General features: G+C 40.6%; 1 pseudogene; it reads left to right on the top strand.

The window, feature by feature from the left end:
- Positions 1–9004: 9004 nt before the first annotated feature.
- On the top strand, positions 9005–9105 carry LOC125487367 (annotated as a pseudogene).
- Positions 9106–9881: the final 776 nt, after the last annotated feature.

Below are 9881 nucleotides of genomic sequence, written 5' to 3'. Positions count from 1 at the left end.
CCTGCGCTGATTCCTCTGTTCGTCACCCATTCAAGGGCCTATCAAGATACGTCTTAAATTTTGCTAACATGCCTGCTTCCACCACCTCCACTGGCAATGCAATCCGGGCACCCACCACCCTTTGTGTAAAATATTTTCCTGCACTTCTCCTCTAAACTTTCCCCTCTCACCTTGAACCTGTGTCCTCTTGTTATGACCTTTCCACCCAGGGAAAAAGCCTCTGGCTATCCTCCCTCTCAATGCCTCATAACTTTGTAGACCTTGCCTCTCAGCCTCTGGCTTTCCAGTGAAAACATTCTGACTTTATCCAACCTCGCCTCAATCCTAAAACCCCCCGGACCAGGCAACATCCTGGTAACCTTCTCTGCACCCTCTCCAAACCATCCACGTCTTTCTGGTAGTGTGGTGACCAGAACTGCACATAATATTTCAAATTTGGCTTGGCTAAAGTTTTATACAGCTGTAACATGTCAACTTTTATATGTGATACCCCGGCTGATGAAGGCAAGCGTGCTGTATGCCTTCTTGACCACCTTCTCCACCTGTGTTGCCACTTTGAGGGATCTGTGGACTTGTCAAACAAGGTTCCCAAAGCCTACCATTCCTGTCCTTCATTTTCACAGGAACATGCCTGTCCTGCATTCTAATCAACTGGTCTTTAAAAGACTCCCATGTGTCAGATGTAGATTTACCCTCAAAGAATTGCTCTCAATTCACGTTCTCCAATTCTTGCCTAATTTGTTTATAGTTGGTATTCCTCCAATTTAACACGTTCATCCGAATCTTGTCCTTATCCATAAATATCCAAAAGCTTACAAAATTATGGTCAATATTCCCAAAATGCTCTCCCTCTGAAATTTTGATCACCCTGGATGGGCCCATTTCCCAATACCAGGTCCTAGTTGGACTATCCACATACTTTTTCAAAAATCGTCCTGGACACACCTAGGAAATTGCATTTCCCCCCCTCCCCAATCCAAATCTCTGGCCACTAAAGGAATACCAGTCAATATGGTTGGTATTGGGGGTGGTATAGTTAAAATCACCCACCACAACAACCCAGTTATTTTTGCATCTTTCCACAATCAGACAATATATCTCTTCCTCTGTCAGAATGTTTTGCTGAAGCTTGAAAAAGAATTTTGCAATGATTACTGACTTTTGTGTGTTTCAATGTCGTTTCACAGCAAGGTGCTGACATTGTGGTACTTCTGGAGGAGCAGGGCAAAGTAGACAGCGATTTCTACATTTCCACGTTTTGCTGTGCTGTGTGAATGTGAGAAGGTGATATCCAATGTAACATAGAATAATGGTGAGCGTTGATTGTCTCATTCTAGCCACAATTTATAATAAACTGAAAATTAAATGATTTAATAGCTTTTATCCTAAATACAGTCTTATTAGTGCCTACACCTTTATTTCACATCAACATCTTTGTTATTATTTATTATTATTCTACATCGTTATTATGAAAAACAAAAATTGATCACTTATTGCACCTAATTTGCTCACCTGTTTCTGCTACAAATTATGAACACTTTATCCGGCCATTGGAGCTCATAGCAGCTTTGATAATATCAATTAAAATTGTTTTGGCATTCTTTTCCATAACCTTTTGATAGTTGCACCTAATGTTTCCAACTTTATTTTGTAACCTCAAGAGGTTTGGAAACATTTTAATAAAGTCTGTACTTCTTGTTGGACAATGAATAGCATATAAATATGTCTATCCATCAATGTCATCCTTTTACGTGCAAATGTTACTAATTTCATTCTATTGTATTCATATATGAACTGACTGAAACAAATCTGGTATATTGAAAATTAAAAGGCAAGATAATTTCATCCGAGCATTGTTGAATTGAATCTAATGAGAGAAAGAAAAGATAAAAGGCATCAGAGATAGTAGGAACTGCAGATGCTGGAGAATCCGAGACAACAAGGTGCAGAGCTGGATGAATACAGCAGGCCAAGCAGCATCATAGGAGCAGAAAGGCTGACGTTTCGGGCCTAGACCCTTCATCAGAAATGGGGGAGGGGAAGGGGGTTCTGAAATAAATAGGGAGAGAGGGGGAGGCGGATAGAAGATGGATAGAGGAGAAGATAGGTGGAGAGGAAACAGACAGGTCGAAGATGCAGGGATGGAGCCAGTAAAGGTGAGTGTAGGTGGGGAGTTAGGGAGGGGATAGGTCAGTCCAGGGAGGACGGACAGGTCAAGGGGACGGGATGAGGTTAGTAGGTAGGAAATGGGGGTGCGGCTTGAGGTGGGAGGAGGGGATAGGTGGGAGGAAGAATAGGTTAGGGAGGCGGGGACGAGCTGGGCTGGTTTTGGGATGCGGTGGGGGGAGGGGAGATTTTGAAGCTTGTGAAGTCCACATTGATACCATTGGGCTGCAGGGTTCCCAAGCGGAATATGAGTTGCTGTTCCTGCAACCTTCGGGTGGCATCATTGTGACACTGCAGGAGGCCCAGGATGGACATGTCGTCTGAGGAATGGGAGGGGGAGTTGAAATGGTTCGCGACTGGGAGGTGCAGTTGTTTATTGCGAACCGAGTGTAGGTGTTCTGCAAAGCGGTTCCCGCGCCTCCGCTTGGTTTCCCCGATGTAGAGGAGGCCACAACGGGTACAGCGGATGCAGTATACCACATTGGTAGATGTGCAGGTGAACATCTGCTTGATGTGGAAAGTCTTCTTGGGGCCTGGGATGGGGGTGAGGGAGGAGGTATGGGGGCAGGTGTAGCACTTCCTGCGGTTGCAGGGAAAAGTGCTGGGTGTGGTGGGGCAATCTTTTCTGACATAATCAAGTATATTATTATGAGCTATCCACATTAAAGAGTAAAAAGGAGTCTGTGTTCTGCAGCAGTGAGTAGTGTCTTTATTTTCATGATCATACTTTAGTTTCCCTATGGAGTTTCAAAAACTAAGGAATTGGCATTATTTGTCTTGTTTCCTGCCATGCATAATTCTTTGGTTATGTAAACAATTGTTTACATTTTTTATCACTATGCCTAAGGATCCTGAGATTTTATGAGTCAAATTCTGAGATATGGGCTGAATTTACGGCTATCAGTACAGATGAGTTTCAGTGTGGGTGGTAGGTTAAAATATCAGAAACAGCTAGAGTGTAGGGACCCAGAGCATCTGAATTTAACTCAAGCATGCTCCCTAGTGCATGGAAAACCCCTAGTGGGACAGATGGTCTAATATTTACAAATGTTGAAAGGCTTCTGTGTTGAGTTTTAATTCTGGATTCTGTCTTTAACTGAGCGACTGTGTTTCCTGGACATTCTGAAATATAGTGGTGTTGAAGAAGGTGCGAGCACAGTTGGATTGACTCAGCTAAGCTATGTCTGGCAAGAAAACCTTCAAATACTGAGCTATGTCAGCTGCTTATTTGTTTTTGTGAAAGGCTTGCACTCAGACTGATGCTAACAAGGTGCTTTTATAGCTTTTGGAGATAATTACCAATATATTAGAAATCTTTTCTGCCCTTGCAGTTCTTTCACTTTTGATCTACACTTTCCCACTATCAGTCAACATAGCAGCCTAGAAGTCACTATTGCAGCTCCACCTTGAACCTCTGATGAGAAACAGAAGGTTGAGCACCAAAAGTATCAACAGCAACAAAAGTAGCTTTAGCAACCTTTGCCTAAACACTTGCTACGCTGTAAGACAGAGGGGATGACCACATAGATCCCACTACTGGAATAATCTCCCAATGCAGGATATGTAGATGGTGAATTAGGATGTGACAATCCACCAGTATCTCATGAAACTCAGAATTTCCTGTCAGGTAGTTACTGACATTTGCGGCCTTCTGGAAGAAGACTTTGTGCCGAGTGGATGAGGTGACTATGCATTGCCTCTGGCAGCCAAGGCGACTGTGGCTCTTAATTTCCTTGCCTTTGACTCTTTCCAGGGAGCTGTAGAAGATATTGTAAAATGTCTTCAATCTGATGCTCAGAAGTGCATCTCCAAGGCAGGAGAAACAATGTTCACCAGGACCGGCAATTACTTATACCTCGTCATTGATGATGCCTTTTGAAATAAGAGGGCCCTCACATTTTCTGCTCTGCCATAGTAGGGAGCCAAAGCTTTCAAACTCGTGGCAATCAAGTCACCCCAGGTCACACCAGTGTTCAAGAACTAAGAAAAAAGATAAAACTAAAGCTACATGAACTCAAGGATTGTTGTTGAGTGAACCAACAGTATGCTGAATATATGACTCACGGAGGCACTCTTCATTATGCACCAGCAAAGGTCTCCAGAACATATACGTTATGTGCCATTTTGTACAAATTAGTGCAGCAGAGAGGACTGGAACATCAGAAGTATGAAGGTAATGACTATAATTACATCTTTTGAGGAGGAGGAGCTAAAGGCAGAGCAGAGGTTGATGAGGAGCCAGGTGTGGCAAGGACATCTATGGCTACTGTCACAGATGGAATGCCAGGAATGGTTTCTAGTGTGCTTCAGTTAAGCAGAGGCAATGAACCTTCTGGCACTCCATTGGAAGAGGAGGAGGCTCAATAAATATCCCCATTCTCAATAATTGGGCATATCAGTGCAAAAGATAAGGTCAAGAATTTGCAACAAGCTTCCATACATGTCGGCAGCTTATAGGAAACATTGATATGAAGTATTATTCTGGTTGCCATTTTATAAAAGATGCAGAGGCAGGAGTATACCTGTCAGACGAGATTAACAGATTTGGTACCTTTTCCTGTTGAAAGCAGAAGGTGACCTAATAGACGTCTTTAAAGTAATGAAAGATTTTGATACAATGGACAGAGAAAATATTTCCACTTATGGGGTGGCAGAAAACGAGTCACCAAGAAATCAATTAGAAAAAACTTGCCACTCCAGTAGATGGTTGAACTAAACACTAACGATGGTAGTTAATTATTGAGGGAGCAGGGAAATAAGCAGCTGTGATGGTAATTTTTGGTCAGAAAATGTTAAAGAAGACTTGAGTGGTCCATATATTTGGGCATTGATTGAATATTCCATGCTATCCTCTGTAAACTCTGTTCAAAAGTGAAGAAGGTAGCTATAAAAATGCAAGTGGAATTGGACAGTGAAAAGTATAAATGCCTCAATCTTAACCTCAAAACTCCGTCCACTATTTCTGCCAAAATTATTCTTGCAGTTCTTTCCACATTAATTCCATTGATTGATCAGTGCCAGGTGCCAATTGGAGGGTTCAAATTATGTTGTAACCTCTTCTCCCAACAATTGTCTGCAGCATCTATCTGCTAAAAGTGTGTAGCTTGGCTAAGGTAGTCCAACCTATTGCCTTGCTGCAGGCACATCAGTACCTTGTGAGGGGAACATTGGCAGTGGGCCTCTTCCTGACAGGCCCCAGACAAAATAATTCTGATCCAAGAACAGAATCACAGTCATGGATGTTTTAGAATAAGTCCCATTAAAATCTTCTAGGCACAGGATCAGGATATCTAACTAACTGATATACTAGACATTACATTGTCTTAGGAGGAGAATATTCCCATTTCCAGAAGGTTAAATTCAGCTCATGGGCTATACGAGAGCTATCGTTCAATACAAGTAACAAGTAGTGTTAAGAAAGTGCCATCAGACTATTATAGAAACGAAGAAACAGCACAAAAGATATATTCCACTTTAGCTGGAAATGTTTACTGTTTATATTGTCATACTTTTGTCTCTCTACAGTATAATTTCAGACTGTCGGATATGCAAAATATTTTGAGGAGGATCTGAACTTCATTAAATGTCATAATGTTATGGATTATATTTGTGCTAATGTGAATTAAGATGTCCACATTAAATTCTTCTATTTTTTAATCATTATTGTTTATGTCATGTAAAGAATCTAACTCTTGACACCAATTCTTTAGGCCATATGTGACCTTGACCCAGGTAATATTTTTGAGCAGTTGATGTGTGCCTAATTTGCGTCCAAACAAAATTCAAAAAAAGGGCAGCTGCACAAAGAACGACATTAAAAAATGCTTCATATTAATTGTAATTCATACATTGATCATTTTAACAATTTGAATAAATTGAAACAAAATTTAAACATACATTAGACCTAAACAAAATCTTTAATCAATTAGAAGGTTTTAATTGAATAATATGTATATGTAAATCCCTGAATTCCTTTCAAGTAACTGTCCTGAAAACTAAATATTTTATCAGTGTAAAGAAGACATGACATTTCAGGTCATTCAATGCATGTTAGGTGTGAGACATTGTTTAGAATCTGTTTGTGTTTTGGTTTGGAGTCAGTCAGTGAGCAGTGATTAAAATCATTCGGGAGAAATAATTGTAAGAAGTAATTTTTTAAGATAAACTTTGTCAGCTTGTCATCAGAATCTCTTTTGTGATATATATCCTGTCAGTATTTGCTGTACGTTCTAACTTGTGTTCAGTTATGTTTTGCCTGCAAAAAAGGTTTGTGGACAGATCTTGAGCAAAACAACTTTCAACAGGAAGCTAGTTGTTGTAGCAACTAGAAAAGATGCAGGACATTTCAGAAATCCCAACTCGATGAGTACCTGGGAACTGCCTGGAAAGTTTAAAATTCTGATGGGTAATTAGCCAGGCATTTAGAACCCGCTGAGTTAGAATTGGAGGCATGTGACTCATTTAGGTGTCATATCTTTTACTAATTATAAAATTAATCAGTATCCTTGCTGACTCGCCGTAACCCCCCCTTACACACTTACCACACTATCCCCTCATCTCCCCACAACCCTACCCTCCTCACCCAGCTGCCACCCTAACCCCTGCACCTTTTATAGGGCGCAGAAAGGTTGTAGGTCAGGAGTGAATCATGTTTATGAGTAAAGGATTGTATGGCGAGGGAGTATTAATAGATTGGGTCGTTAACAGGAGGGTGATTATGGGTCAGTGGGTGATTGTGACTTGAGGAAGTGCAGAGGAAATTCTATGTTGGGGGATTAAAGTGAATATAGGTTGGCAGCATCAAAATGATAGTTGGTCACACAGTTCATGTGGTTTCTGGCAGCAAAGCTGCAAGAAAGCAGGCAAGCATGGGCAGCAATGGAGACAGATGAGGTGGTTTGTTTACAGGGGCATGGGTGTAAGCACTCACTCATCCTGGCTCAGCGAGTGGTGGAAATTCACTACCCTTCTATCCCTAGTGTTTCCCACCTCTCCGCAGACATTGGCTTTCTCAAGCTCTGGTAAGCCTAACTCTCAGCTAATAAATATGAATGATAATTGCAAGCTGAGGTTCACAGTCTTCTTAACCTGTTTAAATAACCAGTGGGCATCTAGAATGCATGTTAGACCCTTTCCCAACGTGCTTCAGATAAAACTGGAAGTGGGGGTGTGCAGAACAGTTTGAGATTGTATTTCAGAATACTGAAATTTTAATCATCTACACCTACAACCCCTACCACCTGTCAATCAGCGTTAAAATTCTTCCTTATGTGTCAGTTATTTCCTTCCACCCATACCAATTTGTTTGAAACAATTTGTTTCATTAGCCTAATCAGACTTTGGAAGAGAGAGTGCATTGATTATGTGCAGAATTAGTCTGCAGAGCGAATATTAAAATGTATTGTGAAATTCAAATGCAGATTATAAGACATGGCATTGACAATTTTGTTGAATTTAGTTGGAGACTAACAATAATCCTTAATTTAAAGGTTTATAGCTAACATGGTCCCAGAAAGCAGATCAGAAGATGTGGGAAGTGAGACACCTATTGAGAAGTTGAAAATTAAGCAACAGAAACCAAATATATATCTTTTTAAAGTTGAGGCATGGAATGTTATTTCTAAGGTGATGCATACCCACATGACCCAAAGTGACAACAAAAGGAAAATCACGCCAAATCTTTGGGAAAATAAACTATTTTTCACACTGCTGCCATTTTATGCTTAACTATTGGGTAGCATGGTGGCTCAGTGGTTAGCACTGCTGCCTCACAGTACCACAGACACAAGTTCAATTCCACCCTCTGGTGACTGTGTTGAGTTTGCACAAACTCCCTGTGACTGCGTGGGTTTCCTCCAGGTGCTCTGGTTTCCTCCCACAGTCCAAAGATGTGTGGGTTAGGTGGATTGGCCATGCTAAATTGCCCAAAGTGTCCAGGGATGTGCAGGCTAGGAGGGTTAGCCATAGGAAATGCAGGATTATGGAGATAAAGTACGGAGGATGTGTCTGAGTTGGATACTCTTCAGAGGGTCAGTGTGGACTTGGTGGGCTGAATGGCCTGCTTCAACACTTTTAGGGATTCCATTCTACGATTCCTTAGTTGTAAAAATACAAAAGGCAATTCAGTAAAGGGTAAACCTCAACATTTCAGCAACAGAACAAAACCATAAGAAATAATCAGTATTATTAAGGAAAGGTTAATATGGATTTCATGTTGAGAAAAGGAATGAAAATAGATTAGTTCTGTTCCAACATCAGAACTGTCTACCAAACATTTACCCAGCATTGAGACAATAATCACTCAAAGCCAGCTCTGCTGGGTAGGACATGTAATTCATAAGTCTGATACCAGACTTCTGTAGCAACTGTTTTACTTGAGTTGGGTCATGAAACTCCCCGGGAGGACAGCAGAAACATTGTAGGGACCTCAAAGCATTCCCAAAGAGGTTAAGCATCTCTGCTGACACATTGGATTCCCTGGTACATGACGACCACAATGGTTAATCATCCAATAAATCAATGAACACATCAAGAAGTTTCATCAAGGATATGCAGAAGTGAAGTCATGGCATCTGAGGGAGTGCTCAAATTTCCAAACAACCTATCTACATGACCCTTGAGGCACCACATGTCACATATATCAGCTTATCACACTTATCAGCTATTCTGGAAACTGAACTGGAATGGAAGCAAGTCATCCTCACTTCTGAGGAATTGCCAATATTAAGAAGATATCAGAAAATTGAAGGCATGAATTAATCAAAGTTAGCATATAACAACACAATCACAAATGCAGCAACTTAATTTATATAGCAGCTTTAAGGTAGAATAATTTTCTGTGATCATTTCAACAACACATATGCTAAAATTGAAATGACACCAAGAAGTTTGGCATGGCACCTTTGCAAGGATGGTTCACAAATTTGTGAAAAGTTATTTCAGTGCAAGTGTTGAAATTAGATAATTAGTGCATGGTGCTGCTACCTGCAAAAATTGTAGATACAGTCCCTGAATTAATGAAATCTGCTCCTTTGACAGTATTTCAGTCTCATACTCCTGATCTCTGGCCTCTGCTGGGGCATGAGCAAAGGCATGGACAAATTGAACGATTGCCTTTCTTGGACTCTCTCCGATCCAGGCAGTGGGCAGCCAACTGCAGTCATTGGACCTGACTTTCTGCCTCATTTTTGGAGTTATATTCATGCCTGTCTGCTAGAGTGATTCATCCACAATAAGAATAGATTTTTATTTGTTCTATTTTCTTTTCCATTTTTGTTTATTAATTTATCAATGATAAATGGGAATTTATAGCTTCTTTTAATGTATCTGTAATTGATTGAATCAAAGAGAGGTAGACAGAATTACCAAGGTGGAAATGAAGTCATCTGATAAATTTGTTATATCACAACATTATCCACTCTCATTTAGCCAAAATATTACACAGGATCACATTTTGTTTTGGCTCCTGGCTTAACTTTAGACACTGATTCCATTGCCAGACTTTCACATTGGACCCTCTGACACTGGGTTGTTAATGAATTTGATGGGCTGTCTAAGGTCGAGAAAAATAAGAGAGCAAGGCGGAAATTGATGAGGAAGGTTAGACTAAAAAGGAATACAATTTCTCATACCTCGGGATAATGGTACAATCCATCCTCATGTTGGTACTGGTCATGAATGAGTTGTTGACAGAGAGTGAGTAGGTGAACATAAGA

This window comes from Rhincodon typus, chromosome 2 (assembly GCF_021869965.1).
Source record: "Rhincodon typus isolate 14 chromosome 2, sRhiTyp1.1, whole genome shotgun sequence".
Taxonomy (NCBI): domain Eukaryota; kingdom Metazoa; phylum Chordata; class Chondrichthyes; order Orectolobiformes; family Rhincodontidae; genus Rhincodon; species Rhincodon typus.
This window is presented reverse-complemented; position numbering and strand designations above follow the sequence as displayed.